This window comes from Notolepis coatsorum, assembly GCF_963971535.1.
Source record: "Notolepis coatsorum genome assembly, chromosome: 1".
Lineage (NCBI taxonomy): Eukaryota > Metazoa > Chordata > Actinopteri > Aulopiformes > Paralepididae > Notolepis > Notolepis coatsorum.
Window position 1 is genome coordinate 241,712,295 of NC_140165.1, and position 19,521 is coordinate 241,731,815.

Genomic DNA, 19,521 nt, shown 5'->3' on the forward strand with positions numbered 1-19,521 from the left:
TGGGGGGAAAGAGGTAGAGTAGGAGGAGACATCTCTATTTATACTCACCACCTGGTGGTGTTCTTGAGTGGCTCCGCCTAGAGCGCCCTCTAGTGGAAACAGTTATATATGCAGTTATACAGTTACTAACAATCCTACATAGAACCTCTGACTTCAACACTTTCTCTCTCCTAACTCTCCTTCTCCCCTCCTGCCCTCTCCTTCTGTCCTCCTATGGGTTACAGCTCAGACTGCATTAAGCCCTCTGGCATCTGAACATTCAAGAGGGGATGTGTCTAAAACTGAACATTTAAATGGATGGAATATTGTAGTGACAGGGGTGCTCAGAGTTGTAGCTAACACTTTTGTGTGACATTATTTAACCGTCTGGGTCAAGTTTAGACCATTGGAAGGGCACCAATGGGCACGTCCTCTCATTTTCGCCACTTAAAATGCCATTTTAGCGTGATGTTTTCAGCTGTGGGGGCACATAGTCAAGTTTAACCATTGGAAGGGCACCAATGGGCACGTCCTCTCGCTTTTGCTACTCAAAAGGGCACTTTAGGTTTAGCGCAATGTTTTCAACTGTGGGGGCACATGGTCAAGTTTAGACCATTGGAGGGGCACATCCTCTAGTTTTTTCACTCAAAATGCCACTTTTGCGTGATGTTTTTCAACTGTGGGGGCACATGGTCAAGTTTAGACCATTGGAAAGGCACCAATGGGCATGTCCTCTCATTTTCGACACTCAAAAGGGCATTTTAGCCCAATATTTTCAACTGTGTGGGGGCACATGGTCAAGTTTAACCATTGAAGGGGCACCAATAGGGCACGTCCTCTCGCTTCTGCCACTCAAAAGGGCACTTTAGCGCAATGTTTTCAACTGTGGGTGGGGGCACATGGTCATGTTTAACCATTAGAGGGGCACCAATAGGGCACATCCTCTAATTATTTCCACTCAAAAGGGCGGGGGGCCCCCTTTTTATGCTTTTTGGGGGGTTTTGGTGATCAAATATTGAACTATAATAAGCAGTGCAGGAGCTCACTTATCCTTGAAAGACACTTTTATCACTGACTTAAAAGGCCCATACATCTCCATAAATGTTCAGGGGGGAGGGAATAAGTGCTTACCCTACAGACCCCAAGAAGTGCTGTATATTCTGTATTGTTTAATATATCCCGATTTGTATTTGAGATTCCCAAATCCCATCGGACTTGACTTCTTCGTGTCCCTCAGTGAGTGTAATACCAGCATTCAACTGTATGCGCCACAGCGGTTTCTATCATCATCATCATCACCACCCACGCTATGCATAAAATATATAGGTCCGCGGAGAGGCACGCTGAGGAGGCCGTGCAAACTGCAATGGAATATGGGGCATCTCTCTCTCTTTACCTAATATTTTGATTCTATCCTGACATTTTTCAGTTGGAAGGGCAGTCTATATGCGTAACGGTAAAAAAGAAAAAAAATACAAATTAAATGGCACTTTTTTGATGAGGCTCAAAAAGGCAGGTGCTCAAGCACCCCTTGGCCTCTATGTGTGCACGTGCCTGCTGTACTCAAGTAATGTATATAATGTACTCATATAATGTACATACTGTAATCAAGTATACTGTACTCAAGTAATGTATATAATGTACTCATATAATGTATATACTGTACTCTAGGGTGACCATATTTTGATTTCCAAAAAAGAGGACATGCCCCCCCAGCCTCGAGATACTTAATGATACTCAGGCATGCGTTGCTCATGGGACGACTGGTTGCACTATGTTTTAATGACGCCGTGCGCGCTCCCGCGCATGCACATAGATGTTCCCTCGCATAGCACAGACTAAAGACAGTGCCTAATTGCCTCTACAAATGGAATGTAACACATTTCATTCACAAGTTTTGTGTGAATGTATCTGAGAACGTATTTGAACACACCTGACAACCGGCCATATTGTTATGCAAAGTAGTACTTAGCGAGTTGGCGCATCAGTCGGGTGCAGCGCATTCCTGTGTGCACGCGTGTGCACATCCGTGCATGTGCGTGCTTCTGCTCACAGACTGTTTGCACGGCGTGCAACCCCGTCCCATGAGCAACGCATGCCGATACTCAACGTTTACTCATGGATGCAGTATTGTTTTAATATATTTAAAGTATGCCTCCTCTCTATGGATATACAATTATTATTTATATTATTTTACTGTATATAACACAACTCTATCTCTCTATAACCAAAGACACACCAAACCAAAGTTAACAATCAGCATGCTTGATGATTATGCCTAGAATTATCTGACAAATCTCAATGGCACAATAATTACTTAAAAATCAACCTGTAACAAAATAATAGCTCTCTTTTCAAGTCTTACTGGACAAAAATAAATAACAAAATATATGAAATAATAGAAAATAGAAAATCCTGTTAACAAATATCTTTTTCAGACAAATCGTTTTTTTTTGCCATGTTTCAATGAGATATTATGCAATGGTTTCTGCTGTCTCATTTGGTGTATTTAACCTCGATTCATTTTGTTTGCATGCCACCCATCTTCCAGTCAAAGTACTATTATGATTGGGGATATTGTCACTGCTCCGTGGTTACTCCTGTCTGTAGAAACACCACAGTACTGGATTTGATTTGAGTGCTTCATGTGCGACATCAATCGAGTCGAGTGGGGCGCTATAACACATTGGCTTCGGATTTAGTGCGCGCACTAGTGAACTTCGCCTCCCATTTGTTCCGACGGGTCGGTACATTTGGAATTTCTTCTGCAGTTCATCTGTAAAAGTACATTCTTTGGCATTGTGAATGTGAGCTGCGCTCCACTCTGTCCCCTCTGCGTGTATCCTTTCTCTTCCTCAGTTTGTGTGTGAGTGTAGTTGTAGAGCCGCCCACAAAGCTTCTCAGGGATTACGTCACACACGCAACAGATTACCGTAGTATTCTGTGCAATGCGCCAGTCAATTTAAGTATATGCAAACGGTCCGTGAAAGCCGGACATTTTCATGCATTTATAAACCCCCCCCCGGACGGCCCGGACAGGGCGTGAAAAGAGGACATGTCCGGCCAAAAGAGGACGTTTGGTCACTCTACTGTACTCAAGTAATGTATACTGTACTCAAGTAATGCATATAATGTATATACTGTACTCAAGTAATGTATATCATTTATATAATGTACTCAAGTAATGTACAAGTACAGGGACGGACTGAGACAAAAAAAGACCCCTGGACTTTTTGCCCCAGATCTGCTCACCACAACTAATATCCCTCCACCTCCGCCCCATCGAAGCATATACTGTACAAACTAGTGCTGTCAGGCGATACATTTTTTTAATCTAATTAATTACAGGATTTGTACTTAATTAATCTAATTAATCACATTTTAATCGCATAACCATTTTATGCCTGCTATTCTATATTCTATAATCATATTTCAAATTGCATGTGTCCGGATGGCAGAATTCAGTACTGTATCTACAAAACCTTCTGTTTAATCATCTTCCATCTATTAATTTGCTTAGATTTTTCAGGTCTGGTCAAATTTTTTTTATTGATATTCTCATTTGGTTCATTACAATTTACTCAAGCCTAGTAACAGACACAGTATTTCTGACACTGGGAATACATTCCCTGAGATCCATAGATGTCCCTAGAATCAGATACCAAGAACATGCAAATGGACCATATAAAAAAAAGTCTGTAAATGTGTATTCTACTTTCTTATGGAATGAATGAGATAAAAAAAAAAGGTTGTAGAAAAAAAATATATATATATATATATATATTTTTTTTTGTAATGAATTTTGAGTTAATTTTCATAACGCGATAATTTGCTGTGTAATTAATTAATCTAATTAATGCGATAAACTGACAGCCCTAGTACAAACTCACCAGCCTTTAATGCCACCACTATATGCATACTGGACATCTACTGAAATGTACTACCAACATTACCATGGCAACCTTAACTATTAATACACATGGGAATATCACAAGTATAATTATTGTCATTAATGCTTTCCCCGGCAATTAAAATGCCTCAAATGTCCCTGTAGTTGCCTGTAGACAGCCCATCAGCACAAAGTCCACTTAGTAAAGTCCAAAACAACCGTAGTAGCCTGTAGAGACAAATATTTGTGTAATTGATCCAGTATTGAGGGAGATTGTTTCAGCCAGCAGCCGCAAAATGGGCTGCAATGTAATCACAATGTAATCACAATGTAATACAAATGTTATCACAATGTAGTCACAATGCAATCACAATGAAATGAATGAATGAATGAATGAATGAATGAATGAATGAATGAATGAATGAATGAATGAAAAAGTTTATTTTTGGACATGTTATTCTCCATATTTCTCCAAACAACTCACGATATCTTGTTCCGTCGAACCAAACAATCATAGCAACAAATTAAAAAAACATTAAAAGAAAAACATTAAAAAAAGAAAAAAATAAGGAATTATAAACAAAAGGTCAAGAGCAATGTGTTTGGTTAGCAGACATGTCCAAAAAAGGAGTAGAGGGAAGCTAAGCTTATTGATCCCTACCCCCTTACATTTATATTTGTTCTTCCATAAATTTTACTAGATATAACATAATTTAGTGTATTACAATATAGAATATACTTTTACTTATATTAAAAGATTACAAGAAAAGAAATTTGATTCACTTGACAGCAGTGAATATAGTACAGCACTACATACACAATATAACATAACTTTGTTTATCCTCAATACTCATTTCTGTATTTTTCCAGTGTGTATTTTTTTTGCTGCTTTTTAAATTGTGCCACATGTTTACTCAATGTAGTCACAATTTAATCACAATGTAATCACAATGTATTCACAAAGAAATCACAATGTAGTCACAATGTAATCACAATTTAATCACAATGAAATCACAATGTAGTCACAATTTAATCACAATGGGCAAATGTGCACAAAGTACGTCAAAGTATGTCCACTAAAAAAACGTTATTTTGCCACCGACAGCCTGTTATGTGTCTGGCAACATGCTTTAAAATGATCCCTACAGAGACAGACCATTGTGTTTTCCTTCCACTGTGTTTATCCATTTCACTATTTGTGCACAGGGGCATTTTCTCTGATGTTTACAAAAGAAGTCACAAAGGGGAAATAAATCTTTATAGATATTTTATAATCAATCATGACTCAGTTGATATTTTGTACATACTACTGGCTTTTTGAGTGATTGTTTTTGCCGTTATCCTGCCAAGCTTTGGTGTGTACTGATGCCAGGTCAACACAATAACTTTAGCTAATAACATTACCTCCACTCTGTCTGCAGCATGTCTCTCTGCTCTTGGAACAACATTGTTCTTTAGGAAAAGGTGCTTTGGTAAAGTATTTTTCTCTATAACTGGCAGTAGTCCTCAGGGTCAAAATTATTGCTAGAGACCTGATGGTATGGAAGGCGCAGTGTACATGCAAGTTGTAACTGAGGGGTACAATTCCCTGACTGTATTGAATAAGTATGGTATCATTAAACCACTACTGAGTTATGTACTTTACTACTGGCCATACAGTACACAGGTATATGTGATGAACACCCACACAATAACACGGCTTAACAAAGAAAGTCCTGTTTGGAATATTTATTAGAAGAGCATCAATATTATCTTACAGTATTGAGAATTAGAGTTGCGCTTGTAAGGCGAAGAATGTGCATGAATAGGTCAAGAGCGTAAGTCCATGAGCATATTACGATGGGGATAATTAATACCACCTGTAGCATAAGAATTATATAAGGTACACTCGTAGGTCAGCTGGAGATACTAGGGGGGTTCCCTCCGGTTGTAAGCCAGCAGGGGAGAGGAATTGTCGGGAGCAAAAGTCTGGATCAACGAGGAATAAAGAGACTCCAGGTACAGGAGACGGTGCAATAATCCCTTGATCCTTAGACAAAGCAACAGCTATACTCCGGTATGCACTGCAGCATGGATGAAAGCTAGCCAGCCTCTGAGTCCTAGAGGCGGGCTCGACGGGGCTCCTCACAGGGTAAATCCCACACGGTAGTGGGGGTAGACGGTTCTCTGCTCCAGCAGCCACAGGACCAAAGCAATATAATCCAGCCGAAAAGGGCTCTGCATTCGTCGGTGTAGGTTATCCAGTGTACATATCCACACGGTTCTCGTCTAGGGCTCCTCGGATGGCGGCACAAGGTTAGGCCGCCCAGCCTGGATAAGCACACTAGCTCGGTACGATGAAACGCTGGTAATGCTGGTCACTGTAGAACGGTAGCCGCACGATACACTATACATAATAGACTATTACTTGATAATAGAATAAGTCGAACTCGACGATACAGCGTTAAACTCTGACACTTTAGCTATCAATTCGCACGCGGTCTCAAGGCTCTATTTCGGGGCAAAACGGGCCCACTTCACAGCACGTTGTATCGTGGTGAAGGCTTCAACTTGTTGGGGTAACACAACTGCTGTATCCACCTGCAACGTATTTATACGTAAGGTGAATAATCTAGTGCCAGCCTTATTTCTGTCTCGTATTACTGCGCAAACCTGGGCATGTTGAGACATGTTTTAGCGGTGACTTTGAACTTGACATTGGGGGTATGGCCGTGGCGCCTAGGGGGTCGCTGTCCAATAGGAGAACGAATATTATGGTCTGGCCTGTACCAGGTAAAGGGATATTCCGTGTATATGTACAAAGAATATACAAGGGATATCAGACGATATACAAATACTATACAATATATCTCAAGTAATAAATATATATATTCGGTTTAATCTGACCCTTTGTAACACAAGTGTTTTCATCCATTTGTATCATCACTAGCCACAGAAAATCTGTGTCCCTATCCAGAAAAGTCTATGAAAACTGTGCAAAGTGTGGCTCAACATCTTCTTACATTTCATTTCAAACCTTTATTTATAATTTTTGTTTTTGTTTTTTTTGTTTAACCTTTATTTACCCAGGGTAGGTTCGCTGAGCATGAATGCTTTTTTTCAGCTACGCCCTGCTTCACATTCACACAGTTCCATTCACAGCTGGGAGCTGCTCAGTACAACCACAGTCTGACACCGTTGACCACTGAGCAACTCCACTGGAGCAGTTGGGGGTTTAGTGCCTTGCTCAAGGGCACTTCAGCGGTTGGTGTTAAGGGTATGGGAGAGAGTTATTCATTCACTTCCCCAGTCCAGATTTTTCCTGCTGGCCGGGGGATCGAACCGGCGACAAACCCGCTTCTCTAACCTTTAGGCCACCGCTGCCCCACATATTTAAACAAATTTCCCTTCGGAAAGGCAACTGAGGTTTCCCTCATGTACAGTCACGTCGAGTGTGCATACAGAGTTAAGCAAAACATACAGAGTTAAGCAAAAAAAAGGCATATAAAATCACAATAACAATAAGACAACAAGGTGAGAAATACGTAAGGATAACAAATCAATTAAAACATGTACAACTTGATTAACAAAGGTTGAAGATCAAGGTTTTAAACTCTGCAACAGAGGGGAGAATCTCAAGCTGTAAGGACTGTTGGAGTTCATTCCATGAGCTAGAGGGGCATCATCAAGGCCAGATTAAGACTTCAGAGGCCCCTGGGCCAGATTCTTGTGGAGGCCCCCCCCACACACACATACACGTGCACGCACGCACAGTGGCGTTTTTATATGTCACTTTAAAAAATATATAGAATATTTAGAAGTGGTGGGCTCTGAGGGCCAAGCTAAAAGGACTTTGATCACCCCTGCCCACTTTGACAACCTAGGATGGCTTAGAGTAGACGACAGAGTACAGCAACTTGCAATGGGCCTGGTCTACAAGATACACTACACGACCAAGGTACCCATGTACATGTCAAAATACTTCCCAAAGGTCAGTGAATACCACGATCACAACACCAGAGGGAGCTCCACAAATCATGTTAAACCCAGATTCGGCTCAAATAAGGGACTAAACACATTTCGCAATTATGCCACATCAATGTGGAACGCCCTACCAAAAGCTGTAAAGGAATGTGAATCACTACCCACTTTCAAAAACACTCTCAAAGAACACCTACGGGAGACTGCAATTCGAAACTGGCCCCTGTAAATGTCCTAACACAACCCCCTCCAATGTACAGTAAATGACCAAGTATGGTTTTGTCAATATTCCAATGTACAGTTTTGCTTGTACAGTTGTACAGTGTTCCCCACCCACCCACCCCTCCCACCCACCGAACCACCTCCAATGTACAGTCCCCCCCACCCCCCCAACCCCACCCCATCTACCCAACCTCCTCCAATGTACAGTTTCTACGTCAAATGTATATACTCTCTTTTCTGGACTCTTTTCGTATCACAAACAGTACTGTATTTGCAAATCTGGTATGTCATAAATGTATAGATGTAGTCATGTACAGTATGTCATATAATGTTATGATGAATTGAAAATGGGGGACCCTAATGTAAACAAGACAAAAGTCTTTCTCTGGTCTGCATCCCCTTAACAATTATTGAGCTGTACTGTACTGTACTGTACTGTACCCATTCTACAATCTGTTAATACAGTTTTCAATCAATCAATCAAGAAGAGAAAAGAAACACATCATGTTTAGATGGGGGGATGGTGCCATCCTCAGGAAGAAAAAAAACATGCACACACTTTGGAGACAAGAATATAATATTAGAATAGTAAGCTTACTTTTACGTGAATGTCAATTTAAATTATAATTAGGGAAGGGAGGGGGTTGAAATGTGTTTTTGTCCTGTGTTACTGTCTGTGAATTAATGAATTAATGAAAATTGTATTTAACAGATTGCAGAATGGGTACAAATAATACAGTACGGCTCAATACACACAATTGTTAAGGGGATGCAGACCAGAGAAAGACGTTTGTCTTGTTTACATCAGGGTCCCCCATTTTCAATTCATAGTGACATGTATGACAACATATATGACATCATGACATTTATGGCATAGGGACATACATGACATACAGGTATATAGTACTGTTACATTTGTGACATATATGATATGCAAATATACAGTACTGTTACCCATAGATCCTGACAGAGAGTATATACATATGATGGGGAGGGGACTGTACATTAGGATGGGGTGGGTGGGTGGGAGAGAAATATACATACGGTGGGGAGAGAATATATACATTACATATGGTGGGGAGGGGACTGTCTATTAGGTGGGGGTGGGGCTGTATGTATGTATGTATGTATGTATGTATGTATGTATGTATGTATGTATGTATGTATGTATGTATGTATGTATGTATGTATGTATGTATGTATGTATGTATGTATGTATGTATGTATGTATGTATGTATGTATGTATGTATGTGTATGTATGTATGTATGTATGTATGTATGTATGTATGTATGTATGTATGTATGTATGTATGTATGTATGTATGTATGTATGTATGTATGTATGTATGTATGTATGTATGTATGTATGTATGTATGTATGTATGTATGTATATATGTATATATGTATATATGTATGTATGTATGTATGTATGTATGTATGTATGTATGTATGCAGGGCCGCCTCAGGGGGTGTGCGAGCAGTGCGGTCGCACAGGGCCTCGCGGGAAGGGGGGCCTCGCACAAAAAAAAATTAAATAAAAATAAATGTTTTTTTTTTTTTTTTTTTTGCGAGGCCCCCCTTCCCGCGAGGCCCTTTTTCATCACAGACTTAAAATCTAGTTTTGCTTATATGCTTATATATTTCACATTAGACACGTTTGTAGAATGTGTCTGACTTGTTCCTGGCTCTGAGGCTCTGCAGGCAGCTCTGAGGCTCTGCAGGCAGCAGAATTGGTTTCAATGAGGGGAGGGGTTACAGGTAAGGTAGCGTCTGTTGAGTTTATTGTGTGTGTCTGTGTGCGTCTGACTATTTCGCGCGTGCAGCATTGGAGGTTATGCCAGCCAAGATGAAGAGGACATCGTTCGGCAGATGGACTGAAGATGAAAGTTGTTGCATGTTAGACAGTTCAGTCAGGCTAGCCATCCCGGCTAAAGACAGGGACAGCTACTTAGCTTTAGCTACGTTATAATATTGAGTGCTAACGTGTGGTTCAGTCGGGATATAGCCATGATGATGTCGGCTAGTAGCTAGCTTAGCTAAAGGCTAACTAGCGTTAGCTAACCTAGAGACAGCGCGTGCAGCATTGTTATGCCAAGATGAAGAGGATGGTCGTTCGGCAGATGAACTTCGTCAACTCCACGCGGTTGTCTCCATCCTCTTGGACGTTTGGTGAGTTTTTAATGCACTCTATTCTATTCCCGCCGTGGATATCTCTCTCTCTCTCTCTCTCTCTCTCTCTCTCTCTCTCTCTCTCTCTCTCTCTCTCTCTCGGGAGCCAAACGGGCCGACTAGCTGTTGTAGTACTAGTAGCTAACGGTGTGTGGCCTGGACTTGTTGCCGGCACCGCTATGGTAAACACCACTCTGTAGTGGGACGTGTATTGCCTTCTTTTTCCCTTCTCTCTTCGTATGAGAAGAGGAAAACACAGCGGCTGTCTTTTTTTGTATTTTATTTTTTTATTATTTTTTAAACAAACATATAAACAAACATGACAACACACGATAAGATATACAAGCATTAATTGTCAGGGCACATCCAATGAGATCACCTTTTAGTTAGTTGTCTTATATAAGATATACCCATAATACCTGTTATCTAAAAAAAAAAACCTACACACATATGCTCAGCTCGAACCCCCCCCCTCCCGGACCCCACCTTGAGAAGTACCTCCACTATCCCTCGCACCTAACCAGACACTACCATTATAAGCTAGCTTTTATTCTCTCCACCACTTCTAACCACATTGACATTTTGGATTCATTGAGACCCAGAATTCTTGCTGTAGATATTTCATGGTAAATTACATCGAGATATGTAAGAAACCAAACTTTACGGCACATTTTTTCCGGTTGAAACCAGCGTGATGCGATCAGCTTTTTGGCTACTGTGATACCCGATAAAACCAATCTCTTTAGCTGTGGATTCACTGCAAACTCAAAAACATCATTCAATAATAATACCGAGGGGTGTACAGGTATATTCCAAGATACGAGTTTTGATATTTGTTGGGTCACATCTTTCCAGAATGCCTTAACTGGTGAGCAGTCCCAATACATGTGCATAAATGTCCCTTCGTCCCCATTTGTACATTGGGTGCATTTGGAATCTTGTTTAAGCCCCATTCGGCACAGTCTTATAGGAGTCAAGTATGTCCTGTGAATATAGTTAAGATTGATTTGTTGATGATCCGGGTTCCTTGATGTAAGTCGGACATTTGCCCAGGCTCCTTGCCAATCAAAGTCATTTTCCAGGTCTGGTATATCCCTTCTCCAGACAGAGTCAAGTTGGAGGGTTTCATACGAGGACGTTAGTAATTGATGATAAAATTCTGAAACAAAACCTCTCGATGTCTCTCTTGCGTAGAAGAATTTGTGGTATCTGTGGTGTTCAATTGGTCTGTCTAATGGAACACCGTGAGACTTCAAACATAGCTCTAACTGTTTGTGAAAAAGCCATGTGGACTTGGTGAGATTAAATTTTTTGCGTATTTCTTTATCACTACAAAAACCCTGTTTGTTAAAAACATCCCCTAATGAGTGTATGCCTTGCTCTTCCCATATAGGGAATCTTATAGGTCGTTTTCCAATTAAGAGAGCATTGTTATTGAATAAGGGAGTATGATTGTGCCATTTTTGTGGGTTAGGATTTTTTTTTGTGATTCACGCCATATCCGGATCGCATGAGTAATTATGGGGCCAAATTTCCGTTCACAGTGCTTGATTGGTAGTTTAGTGTATGCTATGTCCTTCAGTCTATGTGGGGCTACTATGTTTTCTTCTATTTTTCTCCAGGATGCTATTAACACAGCGGCTGTCTGAAGTGTTGGCCTGTATTGCTTTTCTCACGTTGTACAGTTTTTCAGTGGTAGCCGCATAGCTTGCTTCTGCGTTAGCGAATGGTTAGCGATAGCCGGGTTGAGCTAACTGTTAGCCAGTTAGCTGTTTAGCTACGACGTTAGCTGCCGGCTGCGCTCGGCTGGGAACGTTAGTTTGATGCTATCAGTTAGCCTAGAGTTAGCTGTTAGCTTGTGCTACGACCATTGACATTAGCCGTGAGAATAGCAGGGGGCCCTGGCACTCTGACTACGACATCATCTTTGACAGAAGATGTAGTCGGACCTGCACCATGACAAGGCTCCGGCCATAGCTTCTTTTTGTCCCGCCAGCGAGAGGCCTTTCGTCAACGTGGAGACCTGTGTTGCAGCCTTTCGCCCTGCATTCCTTGGTGCAGGTAAGATGTCCATTGGACATTACCCCACTCTTCCTTCCTTCCCCTCCCGAATGTTTTGTTAATAACAATGTTTTTTTCCAGGCAAAACATATGTTACTTCACAACATTTGGAGATACGACGTGTGCTGTGTGTGAATTGTCTTGGTCGTTTGTGTAGCTTGGTTAGCGTTGGCCAAAGCTGTGTGTGGCCTGGTGTCAGTACCTGGCTACTCTATTTGCAGTTAGCCTATTTAGCTGATGTCGGCCCTTGGCTCCTTGCTACTTTGTTTTCTCTGGTATAGACCCTCTTCTCTTTGGATTTAAGTGTTGATCTTTGTCCTTTTGGATCTATGTATATTCATGTTGCCTTTGTGCAGTTATCTTTTCCTTCTGTTTTGTTCTTCCATTAAAAGTTGAATATCCTTTAGGGGCTCATCTTTGCTTATCTCTCTCTCATACATGCTCTCTCTCTAACACACACACACACGACACACAGACATGCTCTCTCTCTCTAACACACAAACACACATGCTCTCTCTCTCTCTCTCTCTCTCTCTCTCTCTCTCTCTCTCTCTCTTTCTAACACACACAGTCTGCCTATGGCGGCCTTTCTCGATGGCTAGGCTGTGCTCGCTGAGTCTGTACCTAGTCAAGGATCTTCAGTCACAGTGCTCAGGTATTCTGCCACTGTGTACTCTCTGTTTAGGGCCAAATAGCATTTCAATTTCTTTCCAATGTGTCTCTCTCTCTCTCTCTCTCTCTCTCTCTCTCTCTCTCTCTCTCTCTCTCTCTCTGTACACTGTATATTGACTGTAGAACGGGAGCTCTCTCTCGCTCTCTCTCTTGCTATATGTTGACTGTATCATGCCCAGCCTCGGGCAGCGCTATTATTTAAGAATATGTTGACTGTATGAGTTTAAATCTCGCACAGGGCCTCGCATTTCTCCCAGGCGGCCCTGTATGTATGTATGTATGTATGTATGTATGTATGTATGTATGTATGTATGTATGTATGTATGTATGTATGTATGTATGTATGTATGTATGTATGTATGTATGTATGTATGTATGTATGTATGTATGTATGTATGTATGTATGTATGTATGTATGTATGTATAAAAGAAAAAAAAATACAATAGAAATATTGACTGACGTTTCTTAGGCGACTCTTTCGAAGTTGGTTAAGAGTATGGAATCAGGGCTGGTGTTCTATCGCCCTGCTCTAAGACAAACTCTAACCTTAACCAACTTCGAAAGAGTGCCTAAGCTTAACCGGTGAAAGAAAGAGGCGTCACACGATTGGCGCTACCAGAAACGTCAGTGGCCAATCAGAGCGCAGAACGCGGAACTGGAAATCCATTGGTAAAAGTATTCAGGCGTCGGGGCTGGGATGTGGAGGTGCAAGTTTTGACTTTTTATTGCTGTTTTTACCTCAAACGGAAAACCTCAAACTCTTATGAAGAGGAGAAAAAATACTCAAGATTAGCCACTTGCAGACGGCAGGGTGTGACGTACTGTATATTTTAGTTGATGAAATATTTTTGTTGACTAAATATTTTTGTTGATGAAATATGTTTTCATTTCAGTGTCACAGTATAACATCGATCTCCAAAATAAGAAAACAAAAAAAAAAAAAAAATGTGGGGCCTCTAGTGACGAGGGGCCTCCAATCTTTTTTTAAATAAAAGTTTAAAAAAAATAAACAAATAGTTGGGGCCTCTAGTGATGAGGGGCCTCCAAATTTTTTTTATTAAAGTAAAAAAAATAATAATACTAATTTGGGGCCTCTTGTGACGAGGGGCCCCCAAAAGGCCTCTAGTGACGAGGGGCCTTCAAAAAAATTAACGAATAATTGTTGCGCCTCTCCATCAGCAACCATCCGTCTCATAAAGGACACAGTGATGAGTGCATGTCGTATCTATCATTAGTGATGAATCTGAGGGCAGAGTGATATACAGAATTCAATGATTTAACGGTTGAGGCCGCAGCATGCCTATAAATTACATCACCATAGTCGAGGACTGATAAGAATACTGCTTTGACAACCCTCTTCCTACTAATCAAAGGAAAGCTGGTTTTGTTTCTGTATAGGACAATTCGAATGAGTATATATATATATATATATATATATATATATATATATATATATATATATATATATATATATATATATATATATATATATATATATATATATATTTTTTTAGGTAACGCAAAACTTTCTATATTCAAAGAAGATTAATCTTCCTCACCAACTCAAGTCTCTGCTGTACACTTCCTGACAACAACTCACGCCTTGCAGGATTTCAGTCTTCAGACACTTATTATAACAGTCTGAGCCAATATTTCTTTCTCTTGCTTTTTCATCTGTGTTCTTTTCCTATGTATTCAATGTATACTTATTTAGAATAGAATAGAATAGAATAGAATATTTATTGTCATTGTTGGTACAACGAAATTGAGTTTAGAGCATCACCACTGGCATACAAACATACTGAATATAGCATATGCAAAATAATAATATCAATAATAATAATATATTATACAATGGCATGCAAATTTCTTGATTCTGATTGGCTGAAACACTTCTTTCAGATGTTGTTATTTCTTATAACACACTCCACGTGATCCCAGAACCCACCCACAACCGGATTACGTTTTTTCCGAATCACTCCGCCGTTCGTGTTTTTAGGAATGAAACCAAGATGGCGGACAATAATCTTTATGAATGGATGTATTGATAGCGTCATAACGACTCATTCAAAAATGATTCTGTCACGTGGAATGTGTTAGTTGCTTACACAATGTTGGATTATGTAATTGGTTGGTCATGACTCATTGTGAAAGAAAATATAAACCGCGGGAAGTGTGTTGTTAGATGCCATTCGTTGTAGAACCTCCCTCTCCTTCAAAAGGACACTGTCGTTTCACTGTTAATAACATTTTCAATCAATCAATCAATCAATTATTGTTGTGCTCATGTCACCTGCCCCAGGACTACAGTTGAAAATTAGCCAACTTGGCTAAACTGGCATATTTACAGTCAAATGTTCCTTAATATGCACTGTCTCTGTATTTTAAACCAATAAATACAAATACAAATACAATCCAATAACAACCGCTCACTTCACTGTTAGATGGCATGCTTTGAAGCAACTGTTTCAGACGCTGCTTCAAGACGTTGGTCGGGTGTAATTGACTATTCATGTTGACAGCAAGCAGCCACGTAACATCCACGTAGTACCAGTGGAGGTTTCTCTATGACAACATGTGAAACACAAATTCACTCATAATTCATAATTATTATTAATTTACATATATATATATATATATATATATATATATATATATATATATATATATATATATATATATATATATATATATATATATATATATATATATATATATATATATATATATATATATATATATATTAGGGCTGTCAGTTTATCGCGTTAAATAGATTAATTAATTACACAGTAAATTATCGCATTATGAAAATTAACTCAAAATTAATTACAATTTTTTTTCTTTTTTTTTATAATTTTTTTTTGTATCTCATTCATTCCATAAGAATGTAGAATACACATTTACAGACTTTTTTTTAATATGGTCCTTTTGCATGTTCTTGGTATCTGATTCTATGGACATCTATGAATCTCAGGGAATGTATTCCCAGTGTCAGAAATACTGTGGGCTAGATCCACAAAGAATGGATTGCACGGTGCAAGTTGCACCGTTACTTACAATTCATTATGAATTGAAAATGGTGTAAACAAGACGAAAGTCTTTCTCTGGTCTGCATTCCCTTAACAATTGTGTGTATTGAGCCGTACTGTATTGTACCCATTCTGCAATCTGCACAGTGATTGATTGAATGAAAATTGTATTTTGAGTAAATTGTAATGAACCAAATGAGAATATCAATAAATGTTTTTGTATCTTTGACTGTGAATAACACCATGCTCAAATTGACCAGACCTGAAAAATCTAAGCAAATTAATAGATGGAAGATGATTAAACAGAAGGTTTTGTAGATACAGTACTGAATTCTGCCATCCGGACACATGGAATTTGAAATATGATTATAGAATATCAGGCATAAAATGGTTATGCGATTAAAATGCGATTAATTAATTACAAATCCTGTAATTAATTAGATTAATTTTTTTAATCGCCTGACAGCGCTAATATATATATATATATATATATATATATATATATATATATATATATATATATATATATATATATTTTTTTTTTTTTTTTATTATTATTATTATATTTTTTTATTAGAAAAGTTTTCCTCTGTAAAGAAAAAATCTTCAAAAATTGCCAAAATTGCCAGCTCTGAGCAGGCCTGCACTGCAGTAATGACTGCAGTAATATTCGTGCAGAATAACTTCACAGGTTGACCCAATGTTAAATAAATAATAAATAATAGCCAATCAAAATAGGCTATTAACTTCATCTAAGCACGGTCTGTGCAGTTAAACTCTTGCCATTGAATGGAGGATTGAATGATTGACAGCCGCCCTTGACAATCCAATAATACACGGAGGATGAATGCAATTTGCCTGAAGAACATTAATTTGCCTAATATAATCATTCATATTTTAAGATCTTTATTCACTTGTCCACTTATTGTTGTGCACTGCATCGTTTACTTGGATGATATATCTTTTTTTTTATCTCAGTTGAAGACTAGTGTAGTTGTAGTTGACGCAGGGGTGTAGCTCCAGATTCTGGGCCCCATGAAAGAATGTATTTGTAGGCCCCCAGTGAATACGAGCACGCGTAAGCGCGCAAGCTGAATTTTTTTTGGCAATTTTTTATTGATGAAAACGCATAATATGGTTTTTACCTTTACATTCGGATCAGCAGTTCAGCACCTGCACTTTTGGTGGGTGAGCCTAGTAAAGGATGTCGCATTGCGTTCATCTTCAATGAATGGACCAATGCAATAGTCTACCAAAGCCCCCCCTCTCTCTCTATATATCTCACACACACACACACACACACACACACACACACACACACACACACACACACACACACACACACACACACACACACACACACACACACACACACACACACACACACACACACACACACACACACACACACACACACACACACACACACACACACACACACACACACACACACACACACACACACTTCAGAAACAAACATAGTATCAATGAGAGCATCAATAATACACCTGAGTGATGTCTAGTAAAAAAAAAAAAAAAAAATTTTTTTTTTTGGGCCACCCCCCAGTGCTGGGCCCTTGGAATCATCCTAAGCTACCCCCCCCCCAGCTACGCCCCTGAGTTGACGTGAACGTGCCATCTTGGACTGTGAAGGCAAGCTAACTTGTAGCTAGCTACTAGCTTAGCAAGCTAGTAGTTTACAGTACACACAGTAGGCTAAATTAAACTTTGCGCCAACATTAGGACCGAAGTATAAACCAGCAACTGAGCAACATGAAGAAGTGGACTTATGCACCTGGATCAGAAAAAAGTAAGTTGTAGTGTTTGTAAAACGAAAGCCTGCTTAGCCTTGATGCTAACGTTAGCTAACTGTTTAGAGAACAATACTTGTAGTAGACTTGATTAAGGGATTGAAACGTTGTTAACTTGGCACATATAAACACAATGTAATGTATCACGTTGGCTGCTGGCTGCTAATGCAGCCTGCAGATAATATTTGCATGTGCACTGTGTTAGTGTAAATGAATGAATGTTGCAGCTAGCTTGTGGCTAGGCTAGCGTACTTTGCGGATGGCTAACGTTAGCCAGCCGAATTGTTTAGAGACTTGATTAAGGGATTGAAACGTTGTTAACTTGGCTATGTCACATATAAACACAATGTAATGCATCACGTTGGCTGCTGGCTGCTAATGCAGCCTGCAGATCATATTTGCATGTGCACTGTGTTAGTGTAAATGAATGAATGTTGCCGCTAGCTTGTGGCTAGGCTAGCGTACTTTGCGGATAGCTAACGTTAGCCAGCCGAATTGTTTAGAGACTTGATTAAAAGATTGAAATGTTGTTAACTTGGCTATTAAGGACCCCCTCGAAAACGAGATAGCATATCTCAAGGGGTTTATCCTTCAAATAAATTTCAATCTATGTCACATATAAACACAATGTAATGTATCACGTTGGCTGCTGGCTGCTAATGCAGCCTGCAGATAATATTTGCATGTGCACTGTGTTAGTGGTGAATGAATGAATGAATGCATGAATGAATGAATGAATTATTAAAAAAAATTATCTAACCCTAACTAACCGTACTGTCATGCACTTGTCCTAATAAACTAACCTACACTGTAGCACTCAACACTTTGATGAACATTGTTGCTCAGCTGATAAAGTTATAGCCCTGCAAATAAGGTGACAAATAGAGCTGGCAGAGATCAAACAGCGATGGATATAAGCTCCGGCAGAGAATGGGTTAATACAATTTTCAATCAATCAATCAATCAATCAATCAATCAATCAATCAATCAATCAATCAATCAATAAATCAATCAATCAATCAATCAATCCAATAACAACCGCTAACTTCACTCTTAGATGGCAAACTAACCTACACTGTAGCACTCAACACTTTGATGAACATTGTTGCTCAGCTGATAGAGTTGTGCCCTTCCTGATGGCTTGTCGTACAGAACTTGTAAGTCGCTTTGGATAAAAGCGTCAGCTAAATGACTAAATGTAAAAATGTAAATGAATGTTGCCGTTAGCTTGTGGCTAGGCTAGCGTACTTTGCTGATGCACGGCTGATCTAGTGCCTCTGTGGCTCTGCTGATTTGTCATGGTGAGATTCATGTGGTGGAACTTTGGTGTGCTCTTATGAATGAGAACTGCTATCTTGTCCGTTGTGTGTGGGTTTGCGTCTGAAACGACCGGTGGCTTGTGTGTGTTGCGTGAGATGCAGAAGTAAACATTGCCAGGCATTGTAGTTCTCGGACCGCTTTCACCCACAGTTAAAGGAGACATGACATGCTGGTTTGATGAAATGTATAGTGTAAATGAAATGAATAGTTTATGTATATTCAATAGTAGTATTGATAGTATATTAGTATGTATATTGATATTAATATTAATATTAATTAATTGATTGGTGTTGGTATTAATATTAATATATAGTGTATATTAATATTATGTTTTCATCTGTGTCCACTGACCACTGACACACAGTGGGGGATGTTTTAAAAATATAATTTAATATATAATATAATA